The 27,318-nt window shown below is 42.4% G+C and overlaps 2 long non-coding RNA genes across 5 annotated transcripts in view; both read left to right on the top strand.

Annotated features, from left to right (window-relative positions):
• Positions 1–437: 437 nt before the first annotated feature.
• The window catches only part of LOC110127517 (uncharacterized), a 43,556-nt gene continuing 16,675 nt past the window's right edge, over positions 438–27,318 (top strand). Inside the window, exons 1-4 of one of the 4 annotated variants that reach the window (XR_011487834.1) lie at positions 438–724; positions 1,596–1,781; positions 7,194–7,295; positions 26,575–26,763. This is a non-coding gene — a long non-coding RNA (uncharacterized lncRNA). Of the gene's footprint in view, positions 725–1,595; positions 1,782–7,193; positions 7,296–10,812; positions 10,868–26,574; positions 26,797–27,318 lie in introns of those variants that run through there. The other 3 variants (XR_011487836.1, XR_011487833.1, XR_011487835.1) reach the window with 3 other exon arrangements.
• On the top strand, positions 11,293–12,775 carry LOC139035217 (uncharacterized). The gene is made up of 2 exons (XR_011487837.1): positions 11,293–11,626; positions 11,766–12,775. It is a non-coding gene; the product is annotated as an uncharacterized lncRNA (long non-coding RNA).

The following is a 27,318-nucleotide window of genomic DNA, read 5'->3' as shown; positions in this document are numbered from 1 at the left end:
AACTCACATTCATGGAGTGCTTACTAAAGAGTGAAGCCCTGCCGTAAGCTCTGAATATTTGCTACCCCGCTGAATCCTTAGAATAACCCCAGGGATACAATCTATTACGCACTCCCTTTTGCGGCTGAAACTAAGGCACTGTGCAGACCCCCACCTCCTCTTGGGGCTCAGAGTGCTCAGCATATATCCTGAGGCACCTTGGGTGAACTCTTGTCCTTTATAGGGCAAAAGAGTCTGACGATCAAAAGGCCAAGGTCAGAAAAAAAATTTTTTTTTTCTATTAAAACCACTTCTCTGGGTAAAGCTGTATGAAGGAGGTTCCTAGAGGGACATTCACAAAGGTTCTGAAGCCCAGTCTGCTAAATCTGGTCACCAAGACTCCCTCCGGTTCATAAGAGTGGTGCTCGCCTCCCCCAGGCTGGGCTCTGATTTCCGGAACCTTGGGCTCAGCCCTCTCGGAGCCTCAGAAGTGTTGAAACTCTGTAGAATTCAGGGGAAGTCTGGGCTGGGTCAGAGCCTGTGTATTTATCCCTCTGGGAGTTTCCAGCTTTGTGTGGGCTCAATGTCAACAATTTTTATCCGAGAAACTCTAGAGCTGGTTAAGGGCCAAAGTTCTCTTTACCCAGCCCAGGTTATTGGCAAGAAAACTCTCAGCTAACATTTTTATGAAAGAAAGAGATGTGATTGTCATGAGAGGAGAAGGCCAGCATTTGTCTGATGCCAGGTAAGTGCAGGACTTTTACATTCGTCCTCTCACTTGGCTCTCATCCTGGAGGCGAGGGTGGGGGGCACGATACCCATTTCAGACAAGGGAGAACTGAGCTGGCCAGGTCACCCGGGGAATAGTAAAACTGGGAGATGTTTCTCTTTCCAAAGCTAATGATCTTTTCACTGCCTATGATTTCTTTCTATTTTGTCAGCTAACAGACAATAACATGTAGTGGTGTAAGAGTATAAACAAACTGGGTTTATGATGATAGTTAGCTATGTGACTTTGTTACTTCATCTCTCTGAACCTCAGTTTCCTCATATGTAAAACGAAGCTGATAATACTGGTGCTTTCTTCATAGGGCTCTTATAAGTTTAAAATAGATTAATATAGGCGGAATGTTTAGACTGTGGTCTGTAACATAGTGTCAACCAGTTTAATCTTTTAACTTGACTGAAGGAACACACTGGTGTTTTCCCAGCTATGTAGTGTACCCTGGGGGAAGGAAGAATTCTCGTTCATTAAGTGAGTCTCTGTGCTGGGAGGGTGCTTTGGATTCATTAACCCGTGGTGCCTCCCCAGGAATCGTATGAGTGAGGGATTTTACAGATGAGGAAATTGAGGACTCGAGAAGTTAAGCCACGTGACAACTGCTGCACTGCCACCGAGTATTAGAGCTGGAACTCAAAGCCTGGTCCCAGACTTCCACTTTCTCCTTTCTACTTCCACTTTCTCCTTCTACTTTCTCTGTCCATGCCTCTGGATGGAAGTGGTATAGTCCAACAAGAGAGCGTGTGTGTCCATGTGACTAGGGGCCTGCCGGGAAAAGATGGGTGGTCATTTGCCTGGTGTGGCCCCAATTCACAAAAGCATTATTTCCTGACAGAGCCTCTGCATGTTTATGGGAAACTGGCCATTCAGGAGACTCCTGTAATGATTTGAAATTTGAAGACCCTGCACTGTGTTTGCTTATTGTCTGCCTACTATGTGTCAGACACTGAGTCTATGAAATTCAATGGAGAAGTGATAGAATTGATTCAAAAATGCAATGAATGCACAGTCATAAACTATGGTAAGTTGCATGAAATAAAGTTCTAGAGTGTTAAAAGCAGTAGATGGCGTGGGGGTCTGACCTGATCTAGCTGGGGCTCAAGAGACAGCATACGGAGATCTAAAGGAAGAGAAGATCACCAGGTAAAGGAGAGGATAAATGTTTCAGAGGGTAAGAGCAGCATATGCAAAGGCCCTGTGTGGCAAAGGAGCAGGGACTCTTTGAGGAAATGAAAGATCCCTATGTGCCCAGAGGACAGAAATAGAGGGAAAAAGAGACTCAGGATGAGGTTGTAAAGCTAGGAAGGGGCCAGAGTTATAAAATCTCAGTGAGCACATAGAATTAGTTTGCTCTAAGAGAATGGGAAGGAATTTAGTTAAAAAGAATTAAGATTTTGTGTGGAACTTCCCTAGTGGTCCAATAGCTAAAACTCTATTTCGTGTTCCCAGTGCAGGGGACCCAAGTTCAATAGGGAACTAGAAAGAGTTTTCATGCCACAACTAAAGATCTCATGTGCTGCAAATAAGACCCAGCACAGCCAAATAAATAAATAGTTTTTTAAAAAAGAATTAAAATTTCTGATAGATTGTAAAGATTCCTCTGTTGAGGATATGGTTTATGTAAGAGTGCCCATCAAATTGTGAAGAGATGACAAAGTCTTCTGCTTGCCTGCCAGCTTTGAAAGGTAATGAGCGGCCATGGGAATAATGTGCTGGAGACACTGTGGGTGTATCTGAATCCAGGGGGAATAAGTATTGCCGGCCACTAATGATGGAGGCCTGGGGTAGCCCAGAGCTGGCTGCTCTAACTTAGGAGGCTGTATAAAGCACAATACCCACTCCAGTGTTCTTGCCTGGAGAATCCCAGGGATGGGGGAGCCTGGTGGACTGCCGTCTATGGGGATGCACAGGGTCGGACACGAATGAATTGACTTAGCAGCAGTAGCATAAAGCACAGTGGCTCAGACTGACCCAGGTTTGAATCACACCTCTGCCGCTTGCTGTCTGTCAGAATGTAGGCAGCTTACTTAATAACTCAGAAGCTCTGCTTCCCAAGCTGTAAAATAAACAAAGCAGCACTCACCTGCAAGAGATTTTGTGAGGATTATAGGAATTAAAATGTTAAACAATCCAGTTCAAGATGGACTCCATAATACTAAGCTTCCTTAGTATATAAAGGAAATTGCTGAGTATAATCATGGAATAATAAAAGTTGAAATTACCTTAGAGTGAGAAAAAAGGAAAAAAAATAGAAAGGCCAATTTATTTCATCCTTTCACAACAGATTTTTGACCTGTTTTCTGCGTACTGTGAAAACTCTTAGCACAGGGAACTGACAACCAACACATAGGCTGTGTTGAATCAGGCTTCTAGGATACAGAAGAAAGTTTTGGAGAATACAAGTTGGCTTCAAGTATGAATGCTGTGCAACAATCTTCATAGAAAAAACAAAGTGGGCAGTTTGGTTCATTTGTGTTCATTTACCGGGTTTGATAAATGGGATGTAAACCAAGGCACCAAAATCTTAGACACTGAAGCAAATGTGTCTGTGCACCCAGAAGGCCAGCAAACAGGAAGTAGACAGGAGACTGTTGGATAACTTAAACACATTGAGAAAGTAAGAGGTTGGGGATGCCGAAGAATTAAGAGGGGATTAGTGAAGAGGATTGCTTCAGAGAAAGCTGTTAGTAAGCTGTCAATGCCTGCCACCCGCAGGGTTTCCAAATATATATAACTGGAAATAAGCAAGGACTAGAAAAAAGAGCATAAAGTTTAACTTCCTGCCTTTCAAATACATAAGTGTCATATCCCACAGAGTTGAGAAAGGTTGCAGTTCTGAGAAGGGAGCCATGTTTCTATGATCTTTGACAAGTATGGAGCAAGGTTCCATAAGACTGGAAATAAGCAGTTTCTAATTTTCCAAAAGTTGAATTTTGAAATGATAAGACTACGCCTCTGGGCAAAACCCTAGAGTATATTTCTAAACATTTAGGCATGACAATGATCATCACTAGAAGCCAGCACTTGTCTGAGAGGATTACTGGAGGAGCCTGGCCAGGATCATGCTAAAAAATGTATTCTGATTTCAGAGGGAGATTTGACAATTAGGTTCATTATAGAGACATCAGTGTAATGATAAGCCAGGGTCATAGCTGATAACCAATTTACTCACATACCTTCATGGCTTATTGGTCTAGAGGAGTAACCTTGGACTCTCAACATACAGCTGTGGTTCTCAGTCCTGGCTAATAGAAGAAGTTTTAAAACACGTCAATACCTGGCTGTATGCTCGGAGACTGAGTTTGCTCGTCTATCATTCCCATGAGTTATTTGCAAGTATCAACAACTCTCTAGCATTCTAATGTACAAAGGTTTAGCTCTGCTTCCTTAGTGTTGTCTTCTTGGTCATAGAATCACAATATATTTTTAAAAAACACATTGAATGAAGACAGAGAAGCCAAATGTATTATAGTTCTAAGTTTTTATTTGCTTATTTTAAAGTTAATTCCATCACTTCCTATGTTTAAAGTGATGGAATTACATTTAAAATAAGCAAATAAATACTCTCAACAAGCTAGAAAGTTAAGCAGAGAAGAGACCCTAACAAAATGAAATGTTATAGAAATAGCATGCAAATAAAGTGAGTCAACACATGTAAAGAGCTTAGAGCAGAATCAGGCACATAATATGTGCATCGCTCAGTATCGCTGCAACATCCAACCCTCTTATTGTATGAGGTTGGTGCTATCTCCTTGTTAGAAAAACTGAGGCCCAAAGAACACACCATCCTGCACCAAGGTCATGGGTAAGTGGCAAAGTGAGTAGGAGTGAAGCTCAGTCCTGACTCCAGTGCCCAAGCTCGTGTTTACTATCCTAGGCATTAGGGCTCAATTTGGTTTTAGGGCTGAAAGAGGTGTTTTCACTTTATATCACTTTATGTATTTTAGACACAGAGGTTAATTTTGCCCAAGGGCACGTAGACAGTAGGAAAGTGAGGACTTGGAAATAAGTTTAATTTAAACACACACACAAATGATGGGAGAAAAAAAAATGAAGGGAGAGAGGGGAAAAAGGAAAGGAAGGCAGGCAAGAAGGCAATTCCTGTGTTGAGGGACCTTGCCAGAGCAAAAGAAATCTGGGAAGGTTCTGGCTTATCCCACAGAAATGGAATGCATTAGTAGAGAGTTCTGGTTCTGATTAAGGAAAGCCCAAGGAAGCTTCTGGGAAGTGGAAGTCGCTCAGTTGTGCCTGACTCTTTATGATCCCATGGACTGTACTGTTCATGGAATTCTCCAGGCCAGAATACCAGAGTGGGTAGCCTTTCCCTTCTCCAGTGGATCTTCCAAACCCAGGGATTGAATCTAGGTCTCCTGCATTGCAGGCAGATTCTTTACCAGCTAAGCCACAAGGGAAGCCCAAGAATACTGGAGTGGGTAGCCTATCCCTCCTCCAGGGGATCTTCCCGACCCAGGACTCGAACTGGGGTTGTCTGCATTGCAAGTGGATTCTTTACCAACTGGGCTATCAGGGAAGCCTGAAGCTTCTGGGAAATGCTCACAAAGAGGTCCTTCGATGTGCTCACAGACAATATTGGATTTTTTCTGAACTGAAAAGTTCCATTAAACAGAACAGGAGCGCTCCTTTCAAGGAGAGTGTTAAGGGGTAGGAGTTGAAGTTTATGTTCATTGGCAGAGCAAAATTACAGCCCAGAGTTATGGAGATGGATATTGCAGATGTTTTATCACAAAACACCAAACCTTTGACAAGGAGCTAGTTCAGAAGAACTACGTAACATGAGTGGTGGCTAGTGCCTGCCTCCACTTGTTAAGGAAGAATCTTTAGCCCCAGAGAGTATACCCCAAGGGTTAGGAGTCCCTGGAGGGGATCCCACATCTACGCATGAATGAGGGTTTTTTTGGGGGGGGAGGATTACCATGTTGCTTCTACGCCATTTTTCTTCTTCTCTTTCAGTCTCTTTCCATGAGACTTCCATTCCATGTGATGGAGTTGCTTCATTCACTAGTGAGCATGTAGATTAAATGAGATGACACATAGTAGGCACTCAACAAATTAAAGTTAGTTATGATAACAGCATCAATAATGGAGAAAACAACTCTTCTGAACTTTTCTACTGATTTAAACTACAAGGCCACAGAAATTAGGAGAGACCTGTAGAAGCTAGTTTGGAATACTGGAAGGAAAGATAATTTTTTCCTATTGATGACAGTGATTCAGTCTGCAAATGTAGGAAGACAACCCAGTCAGGATGCAATGATTCCAGGCATGAGTCACTATAGTAACAGGGTCTCTTAAACAGACTAATGGTGGACACTTGATCTAGAGGTCAGATTCCTCCAGGCTGACCTTCTCAGCTCCAACCACCTTGGAGAATGAGGTTAAAGATAGCAATGCTTTAGAGGGTGTGTTCTGAGGGTCAGGTCCTGAGCTAAGTGCTGTAGACAGATATGTGACCTCACTTAGGTCTCACAGCAGCCTGTGAAGCCAGAACTCTTATTATCACCCCTATTAGATAGAGGGGAAATAAACAGTCTATGGAATGAAAGAAACTGCCCAAGAATCAGTTTTCTGATCCTAAGATATGCCTTTAACTCCTTTTGACACCTTAGAAATCTCTGGCAGATACAGAGTACCCATACCTGTAGGAGATCCTCTTCCTCCTCCCCTCACTGGCTCAGACCCAAGACCATCCCTACATCTTGGCCCCCTCCAGTTCCAGCCAGGGTGATTTCCCTCTTGTGTGAGTCTTTGTGAAGGACAAATTTAGCTTCCTGCTCCTACATCTTTGCTTCTGAACCAGATGGAAGTCTCATATGACTCTGAGTCTCGGGTCCCCGGGGAGAGCGTGTGCAAACACCAGCTGCCACTGCAGCTCCTTCTGCACACCCAGTGTTGGAGGGGCCCAGATCCGTGCTCTGAGGGGCTGAGCACCCTGGTCCCTTTTGGGTGCAAAAGTGACATCTGGAGGTCATCCTGCCTTGGTCAAGGTGACTACTTCTTGGCATGAAAAGTCAGAGTCCCTCTCAGCATTCCTAGCACATGCATGCTTGCCGTGTTGCTTCAGTCATGTCTAACTCTTTGCAACCCCATGGACTGTAGCCCACCAGGCTTCTCTGTTCATGGGATTCTATAGGCAAGAATACTGGAATAGGTTGCTGTGCCCTACCCCAGGGGATCTTCCCTACCCAGGGATCAAACCCAACTGGGTATCTTACAGCTCCTGCATTGGCAGGCAGGTTCTTTTTTTTTTTTGGCAGGCACGTTCTTTACCACTAATGCCACCTGGGAAGCCCTATTCCTAGCACAGATAGGCCTAATGTTGGGGGAAAAACTATCAGCAAGAGGTGGTGCAGCCGGATGGTACTTATTCTCCCATCTCAGCTGATTTTCCTAATTTCCTTTCTCCGGGATGGAGGCCGCATCCACCAAAGTCAACTCCTCCTACTGGCAAGAAGCTCAGCAGAACCTGCACATGCACTTTTGAGGAAGAAACCTTGATCAGTCCCCCAGGTTTGAGGTGAGATTTCCCCTCCAGTTTTCCATGTAGGTCTTTGAAAAGCTTTGTCTAATTGAGTTGCCCTATGCGTGTCTCAAACTCCCCAATCCTGCATCATGTATATAAGAGGTCTGCCACTCCTCTGAATCCTCACGGCCTTCGAGAAAATATGTGCCTTGATCCCATGTTACTTTAAAGTTTCCGTGGAGAATTCCTAGAGTCTGTATTAAGGGTTTCAGAGGAAGATAACTTTGATCTTTTAAAGTTGGGAACTAATCCAACAGTTCTGTAATCACTAAAGTGGGCTCAAAGGCATTCAGAGGATAGATGGAGCCTTGGAGTCCATAAATGCCGTCTTACACTGAGGGTCCAAGAGAGTTGGCCTGTCTGAGTCAAGATCAATTTTATACTGAAAGATCAAGAGCATCCTATTCTCTCCTCGAGTCTGGGGACTTTGCCCATATGACAGCAAGCTTTGGATAGTGTCTCAGGTTTTCTTGGTAGAGGAATCATACAGCCTCTGCAGATCATTTCTCTAATTCCTTGAAGTTCTGTTTTTCTTGAGCTCAGGCTAATAGCCGACCCACTTCTGTCAGGAAATTGCTTGATCGTGGGCGTCTGCAAGCAGTGAGACGAGGCTACGTGACCACTGCTCTGAGACTCCATCCTCCTTCTCGTTCCTGCTACCACCAGATGGTCCTGAGATAATGCCACGTCTTTCCTGCAAGAAACAACATTCATGAACCATTCTGCCAATCCCCACTGATAGTTTTGGGAATGCAATTCCTCAGCCTCTCCCCTCTTGTCATCATTTCCCCTGTCTTATCTTCAGAGGGCTGGGGGACCTGAGCTGGTCTCTTTCCAAGGAGAATCAATCATCTCATGTCTGGCGCTCAGGGGTCTCACGTAGCTGATATAAATGTGCAGTCTGGGAGTTCCGGCTTGCCCATGGAGGCTTACAATGTGCGTGTGACTAGGCTATCATTCTCAAAATTATTTATGATACCAATCTTACTCCTTCTATCTTAAGATTCATGTTCTTTAGTCAAACAAATCAAACAAGTGGAGTTCTTGCCTCTCACAATTCCCCTGGGAGACTAAAAACAAGATGATGTTAGCTCATAAACTTGGCTTCCAGCCAAGCTTTGATCTCTGATCCCAGCCCTTCCCTTGGTCCTCAGCATGACTCTAGCCACAGTTAGCCAACATCTCTTTCTAGCTCTGCTGATGACAGAAGAGGCAAGGAGTGGAGCTTATTGAATCAATAGTTACTGTTCCTGGATATTAATTAGTAGGAGAGAGAAAAAGACCTCAGAGGTGAGATCATTGTTAGCTGGAAGAAAAAGCTGGCAGAAATAGATGGCACAATTATCCTGTATCATTCAGCTTTTTAAGTGTAAAACCAATGGCTGACATGCAAAGGCCCGAGGGTTTCAAACCCAGAGACTATGGAAGATACTTTGAATGCATGGCTTGACATAGGCGAATTTGGGCACTTGTAGATTTCATATTTGAGGTTTCAGTTATTTTCATGCTACCCTCTAAAGGCTGTATCATACCACCGTTTAAAATTTTTGCCAAGGCACAAATTTGTATTACACTATGAAAAGTAAGTCATCTAGCAAATGAGTGAGTTTAGCTGATGGCCTGGCATCAGATTCTCTATGGTGCTTTATCTCCACTTACCACATGATTTCACTACATTCTCACAAAAAGTCCTGTTGGGCAGATATTATTACCCTTCTTTCATAGATGAATGTATAGGAGATTGTGAAAATGAGGATTTGAGAAAATTTCAGGAAGTATCTCATTTGCATGTCAAGAATCTGCTGGGCTAACTTTCTTCTTCTCTACTTGAAACAATCCAGCCAAAAGAAAAGACATAAGTGCAATAATTTGGAGAATGTCTTATAACTGAAGCATCAACTGAGGCCTCTGTAGACTATAAAATCTCATTTGATCTGCTACAACCTTCCATTCTGCCATCCACAAGAGCTTCCTCCCAGAGTTATCTGCCAGCCCTCTGTGCCTTAGGCTCATATGATTAGCTTCCCTGAAGACAAGTACTACCTTTATTACTTTAGAAATATACCCTGGCCAACGGCAACCCACTCCAGTGTTCTTGCCTGGAGAATCCCAGGGACAGGGGAGCCCAGTGGGCTGTTGTCTATGGGGTCACACAGAGTCAGACACGATTGAAGCAACTTAGCAGCAGCAGCAGCAACCCTGTCAAAGGTTTCTGTAAAAATCCAAATGTTTTAGGGTTTTGTAGACTTCGTAGAATTTTGGTGGGGGACAGGGGTTGGTAAAGAAGAGATACATGAAGAAGCACACAGCGGGCCACCTTTTCACTCGCCCTCCCTCCTTTCCCTTTTTTGTAAGCTCATTCTCCAAGCCCTGTGAGAGCTACAAGTCATCCTCTCTTTTACACAATCCTTGGTCTTTCTCTCTAAAACAGCACCAGCCAACTCTTAGACCTCAAGAGGCTTAGACTGCCCTCAAGAGAGGCTATCAAAGTGTTTTCCTGTGAAAATGTTCTTGTATCTGCTACTGAAAAAATAAAACTTTCCCCCTTTGGTGATTTGACCATGAGAATGATCCTAAAATGGAACAGGTTGCCCTAGGAAATAGGGAGATTGATTTCTCCAAGCCAAACACGTGAGCACTATTTAGGGAGACATGAAGAAAGATTTAGATGGATGATTATACCAAGTTATCTTTAAGATCCTTCCAACCCAGAAATCCTTTACTAGAAAAGCTCTGAGCACTTCCAAACTCTGACAGCAGGGATTCGAGTCCATGCTTATCTCTCTCTGGCTGCAGGAAGGTGGGTACAGCATTTAATCCCCTCCACTACTCATTCCCCACAACAGTAAAATGTTGGTGATAATTAATAAATGACAAGAGGTTTCTCAGTTATTTAGCACAATGCTGCTACATAGCCATAGCATCTTAAAAGAGGGCTGCTGGTATTATTTGTATTTCACTGTCACTAATGTTTTGTTTGGTTGGGTTATCCTAGTCAAGGAGGCAGAATTTAATGAAAACTCAATTAAGAGTAAAAAGAAAGAAACTCTAGTACCACATTTGCTACTTATAACCTGAGTGGTGTTAAACAGACCATGTGACTGATCTGGGCCTCAGTTTCTTCTTTGAAACTGTAGGGGGGTGATCAGGATCCTCCTTGACTACTTTGCACAATTGTCATGAGAGTGACAGGAGGAAATTCAGGTACCTGTGTCCCAAAAACTTTAATTACCTTAAAAATTGGTCCAAATGACAGTTTGCCGCTTCTGCCTTAGATATCTGTCCCAGATTTTCTGAGTTCTTTTATCCCTAGTGCTTGTCTCGGACCCACAAAGGCATGCCAGCTAATTCATGGTTTTTGAGAAATAACCCCAAATCTTCCCTCAATCCCTCCTCCCTCACTCCCTTGAAAAGCTTACTGTTCAGTGGTCCCCACTCTCTGCTGGTTCAAGAATTTATTAAAGATTTTGCAAGCTACCATTCTCTGAGAATATATTTGCATTTTCAATAGGAGTCTTCTAGAGGCATGATCAGAGAAGGCACTGGCAACCCACTCCAGTACTCTTTTTTTTTTTTATGTTCTATGACTTTGCTTTTTTTTTTTTTCCATTTATTTTTATTAGTTGGAGGCTAATCACTTCACATCATTACAGTAGTTTTTGTCATACATTGAAATGAATCAGCCATGGATTTACATGTATTCCCTATCCCGGTCCCCCCTCCCACCTCCCTCTCCACCTGAACCCTCTGGGTCTTCCCAGTGCACCAGGCCCGAGCACTTGTCTCATGCACCCAACCTGGGCTGGTGATCTGTTTCACCCTAGATAATATACATGTTTCAATGCTGTTCTCTTGAAACATCCCACCCTCGCCTTCTCCCAGAGTCCACAAGTCTGTTCTATACATCTGAGTCTCTTCTGTTTTGCATATAGGGTTATCGTTACCATCTTTCTATATTCCATACATATGTGTTAGTATACTGTAAACTCTTGCCTGGAGAATCCCAAGGACGGAGGAGCCTGGTAGGCTGCAGTCCATGGGGTCACAAAGAGTTGGACACGACTGAGCGACTTCTCTTTCACTTTTCATTTTCATGCATTGGAGAAGGAAATGGTAACCCACTGCAGTGTTCTTGCCTGGAGAATCCCAGGGATGGGGGAGCCTGGTGGACGGCCCGCTATGGGGTCGCACAGAGTCAGACATGACTGAAGTGACTTAGCAGCAGAGGCATGATCTCATAAGCCAACAGGAAGTTAAAGATGGAATTATTTTAGAGAAGGTGGATCTACTGGGTCCGTGCTAAAAACAGCCTACTTCATCTAGAGGTAAGTCAATTTCACTCTGTTTTGTGTCCGACTGGAACGTCCATCCAAAGGCTCTGTTGATCAGCTGTGAGATCTACAGACTCTCATATCCTTGGAACAGCTTTCATTTTATACCAACCTATCTCTTCTTTATGGACAGAAGCAGAGGCATGGCCAGATGATCGTGAGACTTCCCTTCTGATTCTTGGAATTGAATATCAAAGAGATCACAAGCAAAGTAACTACAACTCTTTCTCATTTCTTCAACAACAAACATTCACTAGAACTCCTGCAGTAAACCAGGCACATTGCCAGAATCTGAGCATGCAAAGCTGAATAAATGCAAACATAGCCTTAACCAGGATGCCAACCTTTGGACGTGAAACTAAAGTAAAGGACCACTAATTACCAATATTTGAAAGAAAAAAAAAAAAGAACAATAACTTTTTACATGCAGTTTCTCATTTGTTTTTCAAATAACTCCATAATCTAATAAATGATCTTTCCATTCAACGTAGGAGGCATCTGAGGCTTGGAGGACTTGAGGAATTTGCTTAATGTCAAAAAATCATTCAACAGGAGAGCTGGAATTTGAGAGGGCAGGTACATTAAGTGAGTCACTCCTCCTTAGTCTCTGCCATTCATCTTTGGGATTCTGGGCCTGTATAAATCATATAAATCACACTGGCTCAAACCAGTGTGAACCAAACAAAAGTACATGTTATATGATCAACTCACCCTAGTCCATCTCATATATCAGATGCCCTCTGTTCTTAGCTCCTTGCTCTCTGCACTGTAAGCTAGGCTCACGCAAATGCAAAGTATGGCTTTGCATGCTCAAAATACTCAGTACAGACCTTGAGGGGTGTGTTACCTGCTTGCATCATTATCTTCCTCTTTATCAAAAGAATCCTGATTTCACAGTACCTTTTAGAACTAAAATGGGGGAGTCATGAATAAAACCAGAAGTCTAGTATTAGAACAGTCTTGAAGCTCCTGGGCCTCTTAACTAGAGACAATAACTTAGTCAGAGGACTTTTAGCTCCTCATTCAGGTCCAGAGAGGACTGTAGCTATCTGCAGTTTCCATGACAACCAGTTTCTATAAGTAGATCTGCCCCAAGCACAACAGAAGCTTGTAATCAGTTCTTAATAAATGTTCACAAATGGCTGATTGATGACTGGAAATATATCTGTCATCTCCAGTGAGCAGTTTACTCATTCCCAACAGTGAGTTCATAAGCATTTCTTCTACATTAGAGGGAAATTTACCCTAGTGTCCATGGACACTAATAGAAGCAGATTTAAATAAGCTTTGCCTGTGCTGTTATTATTCAACTCTTTCTTAAAATAGTCTTTCACTAGAATTTCTTTAGCCCAACCAATATTTCCATATCAAAACAGTATATCTTTGGTTCTTCCTCCCCAACTCCACCTGCTATTGCAGTAGTTCCAGTTTCCTCAGACTCCTCTCTGTTCATTCTGGGAGTCCCCAGGATGTTGCCCATCTCATGTAGTGCTCTTGGCTACCCTTTTCCTGTTTTCCTGTCAAGGCTTGTAGCACTGCTGTCTTCTGCCATGACCAATGCCAAGGACTCCATACTATGATTTTGTTTCTGGAGCATGGTGATCTCTCCCTTCCAGAAGTGAGCTGACACTGGCTTGGACAGTAGTCCTTCATAGGGACATGGGGGGCCCAAACCCCTGGTCCTCCATATAAGCCTGGAACTGTGTCCTAGGACAACTACACCTTAGACTGTCAAGCTGCAACCCTTGCTATTGCATTAGCTTTGGCAGCATGTGGTTGTGTACACACTAGTCTGGATTTGACCAAAGAGATGATGCTAAGTGTGCAGGCAACATTTGGGTCTCTTTCATTCCTAGTATAAGTAGTTAAGCTAATGCTACTACTCATTCATAGAGTGATTAGAGGAAGGAGAACTGAGCTTATTTACTCCTTCTCCTTGTAAAAGGAATTCGGAGCCTTTTTCCAAATTGGGAGCCTGTTTCCAAAGTGGGAGACAGTCCCTTGGTGGACCTGAGGGGCATAATTTCTCTAGCAGACGTGAGACAACACATCTGACAAGTGAGTTTATAAGGGCAATGGAACAGATTATTTGAAAGGAAGGTTCTTTCGGATGCCACATGTATTTGTTATTCCCTGCCTTGGTCCATATAGCAGTTGATGCAGCTGTTAGGCATATTTTAAAAGAGTAAAAGAAATTTAAACAAGATGCACATATAAATAAAAAAGGCAGGGACTTCCTTGGCCATCCAGTGGTTAAGATTTTGCACTTCCACTGCATGGGGCAAGGGTTTGATCCCTGCTCAGGGATCAAAATCCCACAAGCCTCAAGATCCAGCCAAAGTGCAGAATAACTTTGGAATTCCCTCATAGTCCAAGAGTTAGGACTCTCTGTGTTTATTGCTAAGGCCCAAGCTCAATCCCTGGTTGAGAACTAAGATTCCATAAGCTGTATGGAAAGTAAAAAAGAGGCCAAAAGTAAAAAAGACAAACATAATTGGGGCATAAAATGGAGTTGAAATGAGGCTGAAGCAAAAATGTCACTCAAGAGGCTTTAAGTTTCCTAGCATTGATACACAAAAAGAAAACCTAATGTTATGGGATCCCTAGATTTCTCAGGATTTGTTTTAAATTTCTTAAGAAAAGATGGCTATTCTGATACCTGATATAAATAAATTGCTCTCAAGAGATCTTGTCAAATGAGCAGCATGAGTAATTCTAGAAAATGTAGTTTAGGAAACCAAGAAAACCACTCTATGGGCAAAGGGCGATTGTAAGCACACAAATCACAATGCTTGATAATGGAAGATGAAAGGAGTCCCAGCCAGAGACTGTAGGGTCCACCCTCTTCTCTCCGCCTCCTGCAGGCCTCTCCCCCGCATGTTTTTCCCTTCCCATCTGGCACTCCTCTTTCTAACCTCCCTTCCCCCCATATTTTTTTTTTTTAATGTCAGTGGCTCTATCCTTCTACTAATATCCTTCTGCTTCAGTGAAATTGCTTCCTCTTCTTGTCCTAAAGTTCAGGAAGAATGTTGCAAGTTATGTGCCTTAAGGCTTTGAGTCAGACCTATGTTTCAGCTTAATCTCTATCCCTAAATATTTAGCAAGTTTACTGAGTTCTAGCTAAGGCTATCTCATCTAGTCTTCAGATTTGAAATTTCAGCTGTATACTCATCTCCCACATTTGTAGATCTGGTCCTGACCTCACCCTGAAATTCCAACTCTTACATCCATCTATCCAATGCTTCTCAACATCACCTCTCAGATGATGATAGTCATGGTAGTCTCTCAAAATGTCCGTATGCAAGTACCATGAAGTCTAAGTCTTTCCTCTGAAGGTCTCCTGTCCAAGTCTTCTGTACCTCATGAAATAGTAGCTCCATTTACGCAGTTACCCAAGTGAAGTTGCTTAGTCGTGTCTGATTCTTTGCGACCCTGTGGACTGTAGCCTACCAGGCTCCTCCATCCATGCAATTTTCCAGGCAAGAATACTGGAGTGGGTTGCCATTTCCTTCTCCAGGGGATCTTCCTGACCCAGGGATCGAACCCAGATCTCTCACATTGTAAGCAGACTCTTTACCGTCTGAGCCACCAGGGGAGTTACCACCCAGTTACCCAGGTCATTTCTTTTCCCATCCCCATTTGAATACATTTGGAAACCAATCTGCTTCACCTTCAAAACAAACCCCCAAATTCAGCCATTTCTTTTTATCCCCGATACCCCAGTCCAAGTTCTCTCTCCTGTTTAACTGTTAAAATACCTACATAACCTCCCTATGTCAAATCTTCCTCCAGCCCCCAGCTAACTTCCACACTGCCCCTACCATAATCTAGTTGAAGCTAAAGCATATCATGGCATTCCTTTCAAAACCCCTCAGTGCTAGCAAGCATGCTAAGTCACCTCAGTAGTTGTGTCCAACTCTTTGCGACCCTATGGACTGTAGCCCACCAGGCTCCTCTGTCCATGGAAATCTCCAGGCGAGAATACTGGAGTGGGTTGCCTTGCCCTTCCCCAGGGTATCTTCCCAACCAAGGGATCAAATCTGAGTCTCTTGTATCTCCTGCATTGACAGGTAGATTCTTTTTTTTTTCCATTTACTTTTATTAGTTGGAGGCTAATTACTTTACAATATTGTAGTGGTTTTTGCCTTACATTGACATGAATCAGCCATGGATTTACATGTATTCCCCATCCCTATCCCCCCTCCCACCTCCCTCTCCAACCGATCCCTCTGGGTCTTCCCAGTGCACCAGGCCCGAGCACTTGTCTCATGCATCCAACCTGGGCTGGTGATCTGTTTCACCCTTGATAGTATACTTCTTTCAATGCTGTTCTCTCTGAACATCCCACCCTTGCCTTCTCCCACAGAGTCCAAAAGTCTGTTCTGTACATCTGTGTCTCTTTTTCTGTTTTGCATGTAGGGTTATCGTTACTATCTTTCTAAATTCCATATATATGTGTTAGTATACTGTATTGGTCTTTATCTTTCTGGCATGCTTCACTCTATATAATGGGCTGCAGTTTTATCCATCTCATTAGAACTGATTCAAAAGAATTATTTTTAATGGCTGAGTAATATTCCATAGTGTATATGTACCACAACTTCCTTATCCATTCGTCTGCTGATGGGCATCTAGGTTGCTTCCATGTCCTGGCTATTATAAACAATGCAGCGATGAACACTGAGGTACATGTGTCTCTTTCAGATCTGGTTTCCTCGGTGTGTATGCCCAGAAGTGGGATTGCTGGGTCATATGACAGTTCTATTTCCAGTTTTTTAAGGAATCTCCACATTGTTCTCCATGGTGGCTGTATTAGTTTGCAATCCCACCAACAGTGTGAGAGGGTTCCCTTTTCTCCACACCCTCTCCAGCATTTATTGCTTATAGACTTTTGGGTAGCAGCCATCCTGACTGGTGTGTAATGGTACCTCGCTGAGGTTTTGATTTGCATTTCTTTGATAATGAGTGATGTTGAGCATCTTTTCATGTGTTTGTTAGCCATCTGTATGTCTTCTTTGGAAAAATGTCTGTTTAGATCTTTGGCCCATTTTTTTATTGGGTCATTTATTTTTCTGGAATTGAGCTGCAGGAGTTGCTTGTATATTTTTGAGATTAATCCTTTGTCTGTTTCTTCATTTGCTATTATTTTCTGATCACTAGCACCACCTAGGTAAAACTTAAATTCCGTATCAGGGAGTGATTTCAAGGCTGTCTGTATGTGACCTTCCCTATCTCTCTGAACTCATCTCTAACCACTTTCCCCTTTATTTGTTACAAGCTAGCCATACTGGTTTTGTTATTCCCAGAACAGGCCAAGTTTACTCCCACCTCAGGGCCTTTGCACTTGTCATTCATACCTCCTAGAGCATGGTTCACCAGGTTTTCTTAGGAGTCATTCTCTCCTTCAATCTGGTGTATCAAATGCTGTCTTTGTAAAGAGGCCTTCCCTCATCATCACCTGCCCCATTACTCTATCCCCCCCTTTTGCTTTATTTTTCCTCGTAGCGCATATTGCTTTCTGTTATTTTATACACTTCTTTATTTGTTGATTGCCTGTCTCCCTCAGGCAGATTGTAAGTTCCATGAGGCAGGGACCTTGTCCGTCTTGTTCCAACAGCACCCTCAGCACCCAGTGACAGACTGGCACATTAGATGAATTTAATGCATCATTGTTGAGTAACCATGTGAATGTGCCAGACCCACAGTGGAAGTTGGTGTCTGTTAAATGAGTGAATAAACATCACATGTGCTGGGGATATAACAGGAAACAGGCCTCCTGTATGCTCATGGCACTTAGCAGAAAAGGCAGCCAATAAGTACATAATAACAATAAAATAGCCCCTGGTGGCTCAGTGGTAAAAGTATCCACATGCCAGTGCAGGAGACACAGGTTTGATCCTTGGGTTGGGAAGAGCCCCTGGAATAGGAAATGGCAACCCATTCTAGTGTTCTTGCTTGGGAAATTCCATGGACAGAGGAGCCTGGGGGTCTCCTGGAGTCCCAAAAGAGTCAGATTCAGTGACTAAACAATAGCAACAAACCATAAAATACGGAGAGTGCTATGATAGAGGAAGTTCAAGGAAGTAGGAATACCTGTAATTTAATCTGGTATAGAATTTAGCACATTAATGTTATGGTCCTAAGAAACTAACCTGTCCCAGCCCTAGTGTCTACCTATATGAAATGGGGATACTAAAAGTATCAGTTGTGCAGCAAGGAAGAAAATAAAAATGTTGGTAAAATGCCTAGCACCTAATATATGCTCAGTCAGTTACAGCTATTATTGCTGCTATAAGATATTACTACCTGATATACGTCATAGAACCCCCAGCATCTTTTTTTTTTAATGGAATACTGTTGCTTTTAAATGTTGTGTTAGTTTCTGCCGTACAACACAGTGAACCAGCTGTATATATAATACACCCCTTCCCTCTTGGACTCCTCCCACCCACCCCCATCCCACCTATCCTGTGAACCACCTTCCTATGTTTGGGAGAGTAGTTTACCTTCTGAATTCTGCTCTGCCAAGTTAGAAGCCAGAGTCTCTTTTTAGCCTTTCTTGAAGCTCAAAGCCTTTGCCTGTGTGGATCACAATAAACTGTGGAAAATTCTGAAAAAAATTGGAATACCAGACCACCTGACCTGCCTCTTGAGAAACCTGTATGCAGGTCAGGAAGCAACAGTTACAATTGGACATGGAACAGACAGGTTCCAAATAGGAAAAGGAGTATGTCAAGGCTGTATATTGTCACCCTGCTTATTCAACTTCTATGCAGAGTACATCATGAGGAATTCTGGGCTGGAAGAAGTACAAGCTGGAATCAAGATTGCCAGGAGAAATATCAATAACCTCAGATATGCAGATGACACCACCCTTATGGCAGAAAGTGAAGAGGAACTAAAAAGCCTCTTGATGAAAGTGAAAGAGGAGAGTGAAAAAGTTGGTTTAAAGCTCAACATTCAGAAAACTAAGATCATGGCATCTGGTCCCATCACTTCATGGCAAATAGATGGGGAAACAGTGGAAACAGTGGCTGACTTTATTTTTCTGGGCTCCAAAATCACTGCAGATGGTGATTGCAGCCATGAAATTAAAAGACGCTTACTCCTTGGAAGGAAAGTTATGACCAACCTAGACAGCATATTGAAAAGTAGACATTACTTTGTCAACAAAGGTCTGTCTAGTCAAGGCTAAGGTTTTTCCAGTGGTCATGTATGGAAGTGAGAGTTGGACTATAAAGAAAGCTGAGCGCTGAAGAATTGATGATTTTGAACTGTGGTGTTGTAGAAGACTCTTGAGAGTCCCTTGGACTGCAAGGAGATCCAACCAGTCCATCCTAAGAGAGATCAGTCCTGGGTGTTCATTGGTAGGACTGATGTTGAAGCTGAAACTCCAATACTTTGGCCATCTGATGCGAAGAGCTGACTCATTTGAGAAGACCCTGATGCTGGGAAAGATTGAGGGCAGGAGGAGAAGGGGATGGCAGAAGATGAGATGGTTGGATGGCATCACCGACTCAATGGACATGAGTTTGGGTGAACTCTGGGAATTGGTGATGGACAGGGAGGCTTGGTGTGCTACAGTTCATGGGGTCACAAAGTGTCGGACACGACTGAGCGCCTGAACTGAACTGAACTGAAGCTCAAATGTCCATACATAAATCTGCATTTCCCCTAGCAACCTCTTGCTCTTTGATTAGGAAGAGAGCAATGTGACGATGCAGACCTCCCATGGGCTCCATCTTTTAACAAAAAGGTGGCTGGAGTGCCCAGGCTTGGAGTACAGCATTGGCTGAGCTCTGACATTCTTGATCTAACATCATCACTGTAGGCTGAGGTAGTAGTCCCCAGTCATGAAGGTATAAACAGCTAATCTGCAGGGTGTCTGGGTGTTCTTTCTGGCTGAATAGCACCTCATCCTGATTTTTTGCAACTTACCCCCTGGAGATCTTGTGAGCTCCCTAAGATTCTCAGTAAATTCCTTTTTTACTTAAGCTAGTTAGGGTGGGTTCATGTGGTTGCAGCGAAGGACCCAAGTGACACATAGATCAGCCAAATAATTAAGTGATTGAGGACCCCATGCTGTGCACACCACGTTGGCTTGTACAGGCCAAGGGTATTGAGGAAGGGACCCTCAGATAAAGGGGCATTGTATCTCAAAGGTAATCTCCTCCATGCAGCCTTTCCTGATGGCAGCTGAAGAAGAGTCTTCCTCCGTCTTCTGCCTCTCATATGATTGAGGCCACTTATTAGCACTTGTCATAACCACCTGTCCTGAAACATATTATAATCTGTCACATTCTTATCTTCCCTTTCAGTCTGCATTTACTCAGGTTTCACTGAGCACCTATTATGCACCAAGCATTAAATTTTAGAGTTTCTCCAGATAACTAACCTGCAAGCAACAACTAAAAGGCGCTGTGATGTTAGGTCCATAAGGTGTTAGGTTAACAAAATAATGTAATGTCCAAATGCTGAGATCAGACTGACCAAGGTACAAATTCTGGCTCTGACACTAGGTGGTGATTTTTGTTGAACTGCTTAATCTCTTAAGCCTCAATTTCCTCATCTATAAAATAAAGATAATAATGATTAATACATAAGGTGAGCTTCCAAGGTGGCGCAGTGGTAAAGAATGTGCCTGCCAATTCAGGAGATACAAGAGATGCAGATTCGATCCCTGTGTTGGGAAAATCCCTTAGAGTAGGAAATAACAACCCACGCCAGTATTCCTGCCTGGAAAATCCCCATGGACAGAGGAACCTGGCGGGCTACAGTCCGTGGAGTCACAAAGAGTCAGACATGACTGAGCACAGCACATACACACAATACATAAGCTGGTTGTGAAAATTATGTAACATAATATATACGGTTCTTTATAATGTTCTATAAATGTTATTACATTAACAACAACAAATACATCTGATGATGCCAGGAAATCCTTCACAGAGAGGAAAGGGCTTGTGTTATTACTTAGAGGAAGCTTTCTTAATCCAAGCAGGCAGATACACCTGTTCATTTTGTTTCTTGGTCAACAATTAATCATTTTGAATAAATGCTTTCTTGTAACATCCTGGGATGAGGAGTATCCTGTTTTGGTTCTTGTATTTTGCCAACAGAGAAAAATGTCAGAAGTTAATTGGCTCAGTCAAGTGCATACTAGCTTTGTTGTTTAAACAGAGAATGCATTCTGTGGGAAAAGGATGTACAGTAAGTCTGTGTCGAATACCAGCTCTGCGCACAGCCTGGGGAGGATACAGAAACACGTAACTACTAGGAGATGCCACTGTGCTCAAGGCGGGTGAGGAGACCGAGATGCACAATGTAGGGAGAAATGTTACAATGATCATTTCGTCGTGTTGGGCTAGCTAAAGAAATCAAAGGGGTGGTCAGAAAAGACATCCTAAAGGAGGTAAACTTTAAAGCTGTTCTTCAAAATTGAATAGAATTTAGACAGTGGGTACAGAGTAGTCAACAGGAGAGTTTAAGGAGGAAATCATGTTGTGAGCAAAGCTTTGTTAATGATTACACACAGGCTCATTCAGGAGACTCAGCAGTCAGATTCTCTTAGCCCAGAGCATTCCTAAGTCCCATGGAAGACAAAGACGTGGAGACACTTGCTTGATTAAGAAGTTTGGGTTTCATCCTACAGACAACCAGTCCCCTTTGTGTAGTTCTGATGAGATGTTAAGAATATATGCAGACTCTAATAATAGGACATGAAAGACAAAATAATGGAATCAGGAATTCAAATCAGAAGTCATTGCTATCATCCTTACATAAAACTGGTTTTGCTGTGGCATTAAAGGAAACGGATGGATGAGGCAGATAATTTGCCTGAGTAATCACTAACGCTTGGTGATTGTTTAACTACAGGGAGAGATGAACAATCCACACAATATGAGCAGAAGGGGCCCTCACTCTTTCAGTATTTCTGAAAGTGTTTTCCGCAGACCACTTCTAGCAGAATTACTTGGGTGCTTGTTAAAAAATCAGATTCCTGTGCCTTATTTCAACCTACTATATCAGAATAATAGGGACCAAGATCCCCATGAGTATTCATTTTAACCCCAAGTGATTTTTCTTTTATGAAATTCAAACAGTTTAATCATACTTGTACACCAAGGTAGAATATTTTACTAAAACTATCTGCTTGAAAAATAGAAAGAAATTGAATGTATAAACTGATTAGTTCCTCTATTTCTTATACAAATATGTTAAGATGTGTTCATTCTTATTTGTATTTAATATGATGAACCTGTATTATACCAAACCCATTTTTATACTCAAATCTTCCCAGTCATCCTTAATGCCTATTAAAAGATTGAGAGTCATCTGTCTTAGAGATTATTTGACCATTTGATTTTGTTTTGAAGATGTGGAAATAAGTTTAAAGAGGTCAAGTGACTTTCCCAAGGTCACCTGTATTGAGGATGAGATCTTCTAACTCACAGGCCTGACTTGTTCTGCCCTGCCATTCAAGATTGATATCTGAGGGCTAGGTATTGCATGGAAGGTACTATTTCCTCACTTTCAAAGTGAGGTGGTGGAAAGGCTAAGACATAATGGATGTTGGTGTGGCTGCCTTAGAATTTCAGCAAGCTGATGTCTACCTGTCCTGTCAGACACAGCACAGTCAAATAAATATTTATAAATATATTTTAATAAAAAAAGGACTTTGAGAAGAAAATTATTAACTCAAGGTAAAAATGTGTTTATAAGCCCATTTCTGGGCTTACATTATGGACTCTAGTGTGCGGTTTCCTGGGGTAACACCTCTACCGTAACTGGTGAGCAGTGTTCTGAGGTTTCCCACATCCTGCGTTCTGATAGGCCTTCACTAGCAACACCTCCTCTATCCTGTTCTTTCACTGTCCACCTCCCTTTTTCTGGGGACAGAGTGGGGAATATAGCAGAAGTGAGTCGAGTCAGGTTTCCTAAAACAAGGGGAGTCTTAACAGGTATTTGCTCTTGGGGTGCACAGAGAAGGGTCAAAGACTCAGAAGACCAGGGAAGCTTGCGGCTTGGCTATTCTACTTGTAATGGGGTTTTTATATAAATAGCTTGCATTCATTCAAGGGAAAACAGCAAAAAACATTTTCCCAGCTTCAAAATGGATAAAAGCAGAAAGGGAGAGGAGAGGGATTTTTTTTAACTCTAAAAAATAATTTACAACATGAATATCCTAAATATGAGTTACCTAAGAGAAACAAGAACTGTTTAAATTAAAAAGATAGAACATTTCCGCTCACCTTTTGCAATGTCCCCATTATATAATGCAATCAAGCTCTACGGCCTTACTTCTGTCTCAGCATTTCTCAATCAGATAATCTCAGAGTGCTTGTTAAAGTGCAGATCTGTAGGCTTCAGTCCAAACCAACTGATTTAGAATTACTTGCCAAAATAGGTTAAACAAGTTTCTAATGAGCTTCTCGTGCACCCTGGAGTTTGAAAACCACTGCATGTCCCTTCCAGCACTTAAAATTATTTCCATTTTTTTTCCTCAGATAAAATGATGTGTTATTTTGACCTCTTGGATTTTTGTAACCTTTGGGTCACAGTGTCTCCTTACAAGGTCACCAAGATCTACTGCTCACCATAAGACCCAGCCAAAGATACTAGAGGGAGTACAATGCAAATATTGCCTCATATTCTCTGCTATAAATCTTCACCCTCCTCTCTTCCTGCTGCAACTTTCTTCACAGAGACGCAGCAGTAAAACACACCCGCCTTTTAAATTTCCTTTCTCATGTGTGTCAAAGCTTGAGAAACACTGCCTTCTCCATGGTAGGTGCTGAATAAGCCAACATCTGTAACTAGTAGGCTGGTCCCATGAGGGATTTGTGGTGAATGAGTCACTGGGAAGAAGGAAGACAGAGACGGGGGAAATGACAAGAAATGAAGGAGCTACATGGCTGTGGTACCAGGAGCCAGAGAGTTAGCTTCCGGCCCCAGCTCTGTCATTAACTTGTGACCTGGGGTGACTCACACCCTTCTCTGAGCCACGGGGTACTCACCTGGAACCAGGAAGAAGTCTCTAAGGCAGAGCTTTCCCCAAGCTGTGCGCCACATTACAAGGTGCGCTCCAGTGGAGTGCCACAAACGGATTCCAAGTACGCTGTGAGTTAGTCTCTCAACACTCAAGTGCCTGGTGGGGCTTGCAGTAACAGGCTCTGGAGCCAGGTGCCTCTAACTAAAAGGGGTCTTCTCGCCACTCTTTGTGGAGTGATCTTAGCAGGGTGGTTCAAGGACCACCCTCATAGTCTCCAGAGACGGCAACTAGCACATTGTGACGTATTTACCATGTGTTGCTTCACCATGAGGCCCTGAATGCAGCCAAGAAAGTGCTCCTCAGCCTGAAAATTTCAACAGTTGTATTCAGAATATCACTAACCATCCTAGATAAAGTCTGAAGACCAGCAGGGAGTTTATTGCCAGATCCCTAGAGCTTGGAGCTTAGGCCAAGATGCAGCTAGCTGGGGATAGATAAGTGCAGAAATTGGTGGGGCTTTCTGGTCTCTTCAGAGACAAATGGTAACCCAGGATTTCTGTCTTCACATGTATCAGATTCTCTTGTCCACCTGCAGCTGATGGACAAGAAGTCTGTTTAGTGGTTTTCATGCTGGCTGCTGGTGAAAATGTGCTCATAGAGTACATATGCAATATAGAAACTCAACCTTTATTGTTGTTTTGAAACAGAAGATAGATAAAAGTTCAAATCTGAAATACTTTGGCTTTATCATAAGACATTATTTGTATAAGAAAAGGATAAGCTATTAAGTTCTTTAATTTCAAAAGTTATAAATCTTCTATTGAATGTAAACAATGATTTAATTGTTTTGCATCATCTGCTTATATGACTGAAGTTTCTTGCTGGTAGAGACTACTAAAAATTTGAAGTGATCATCATTAAAATATCTTGATCAGCATTGTATAAAACCATTTAAAGCTTAATATATTCTGTAAAAAGATATGTCACTGAAAGTAAGTTCAAATTGCTCATTTAGAGTTTTGAAATGATTTCATTTAGAATTTTTATATAAATTTAAATATTTAATACTTTATATCATATTTTTCCTATAAATGTATAAAGTGTCATGACTTTTTTCATTGAACCTTACATAAAATTATTCTCAGATTCCTTCCAGTTTACTTTTTGTCCTACATAATTATTTTCATTCTTTTATGCACACAGGGTGTAAGGGGATTGTATACAGTGTCCTAGGGCAGTGGTTTTCAACCAGGGGTGATTTTATCCCCACCCCCAAGGGTATTTGATATCATCTTGAAACATTATTGGTAATCACCACGGGGGAGCTGTTTACTGGCATCTAGCAGGTAGACCAAGGATGCTGCTAACCACCCTGCATTGCCCAGAACAGTCCTTCACAAAGAGAATTATTGCACCTTAAATATCAGTAGTGTCAAGGCTAGAAACTCTGTTCAGGAGGTCCCTAAAGTTCTATGATTCTGACCTATAATTGTTCTTGTTCAGGGATTATGATTAGTGATCACGGATATGGCTAAGGATGACCAGCTCTAATCTCCTAACTGCATGTATAATCACCAACCCAGAAGGCAAATAAAACATGGAGGCAGAGCTTCCTGTCTATTAACTGGAAATCCGCCGCAGATATCTGTTTGAGATGGTATACATTTCAAGCAGCAGATGTGTAACTTCTGTGAATATAAGCTAGAAACCCCAGGTACACATCTTCTCTCGTTTTGTTTTAAAATTTCATATTCTGGAAATAGCTTTTTTGTTCCATTGAACTGGCACCTATCTTACTTTTCAAAAACTGCCCCCTCCTCAATCCAAGTATCACCAGGTTTGGCTTGGTGGGATGTGTCTCCCAAAAGGCAGAGATTTGCATGAAAGCTTTTCAGCTCATTCCCCTACCCCCAAATCTTCATCCCCACTGTTCCCAGCTACAGTGGCTTTTGGAAATTGAAGTCATCCTGTATGTAGCCATTAACACCTTACCTTCAGGGCTAGACAAACCTTCTGCACATTCCTCTTTAATATATCCTCCCTGTTGAATTTGTAGTACTTCAAGATAATTCAAGTGATGGAAGATTCAAGCAATCTGGGTGGCCAAACTCCTTTATCACTATGACTCCTACCATCCCCTCAGTCAATTTTTACAACAGATTCACACACCTGCCACCTGCTACCAAGATTATGTTTAATGGAGTATTGTGTTCTCAGTCATTCAATCATGTCTCATTCTTTTCGGCCCCATAGACTGTAGCCTGCCAGGCTCCTCTGTCTATGGAATTTTCCAAGCAAAAATACTGGAGTGGGTTGCCATTTCCTACTCCAGGGGATCTTCCCAACCCAGGGATTGAACCCATGTCTCTTGAGTCTTCTGCATTGGCAGGTGGATTCTTTACCACTGCACCACCTGGGAAGCTCCCTTAATGGAGTATTAGATACTTAACTTTATCCTAGGATTAACTGAGGATGGCAATTCTGCTAATCCCTCCTCTTGGGGAGAAGAAATATCAGTAGTCCCAGGATCTATGTCTATGTGACATATATAAGCAAGTCATTCAAGGCTTCACTTTGCTCCAGTGTAGAGAGCAGTACCAGGTAGGAGGCTGTTGAAATTCATTCCAACTTAGGGAATAATGGAAAAAGCACTGAGAAATTTTGAAAAATATGTCAGTATTAGGAAATGCATGTTTTATGGTATTGACTTGTTGCTAATGGTGTCATTTCCACTGAAATGAGGAAGTTGGTTTTTACAGTTGGAGTCAGGAAGTAGTTTACATCCTCTGTAGGGTTTAGAGTCCCTGGAAGATAATGGTCATTGATGCGACCTGTGATAGCACTTAAGCATTGAAGAAATCAATCTATTAATTCACTTAAGGAATATATGTTAGACCTCTAGTATGCTCTTTGAGAACAAAAAAAAAAAAAATGTGTTTCTGTTTTGCAGAGGAGAACATGAAGGCACCAGATGGTTAAAGGGACTGCAAGCAACCCCACAGCTCTGACCAAGGACGAACAGGAAGGGCAGCAGGCTACAACGAAATGTGTCCCGAACAGTTAAAATCTGTGCAGTTCTCAGTTCCATGGCTTGAATCCTGCCTGTGTGCTTCTCTGGCTACGAATGCAGCTGTTGAAGGTGAATACTCATTATTAAATGCTTTATTATTCATAGTGTTAAGTTATTGATCAGAAATAAGAACTTATCGTCATTTTTTAAACAATCGATTTATTGTTTTGCTTGTTTAAAAATACTTCTGACCTTTTCCTGACACTTCTAGGTCATCCTCACCAGAAGGACAACATCCAATATTCCTCCACAATGTATCCAATATTTCTCCCCCTTTCATTTCCCTCCCATTTTTAGCAGATGAGTTGCAATATCAAACTGCAACACATGATGGGGGTTTGAACTATGGACACTGACAGTCCAGGTAAGAAAATGTGTCCTGCTGGGGTGCATCCCAGTTTGCAGGCCTCCCTTTCTGCCTTCTTTCACAAGGCTCCCTCGGGTGGGGTTCTGTTACTCACACACTAGATCTGAGCCTCTGTTGTTGTCGTTGCTGTCGTGTCCGACTCTTTGCCACCTCATGGACTACAGCACGCCAGGCTTCCCTGTCCTTCACCATCTCCCAGAGCTTGCTCCAACTCATGTCCATTGAGTTGATGATGCCATCCAACCATCTCATCCTCT

This window comes from Odocoileus virginianus, chromosome 5 (assembly GCF_023699985.2).
Source record: "Odocoileus virginianus isolate 20LAN1187 ecotype Illinois chromosome 5, Ovbor_1.2, whole genome shotgun sequence".
Taxonomy (NCBI): Eukaryota; Metazoa; Chordata; class Mammalia; order Artiodactyla; family Cervidae; genus Odocoileus; species Odocoileus virginianus.
Note: the sequence above shows the minus strand (reverse complement) of the source record. Positions and strands in the feature narration are given on the sequence as shown.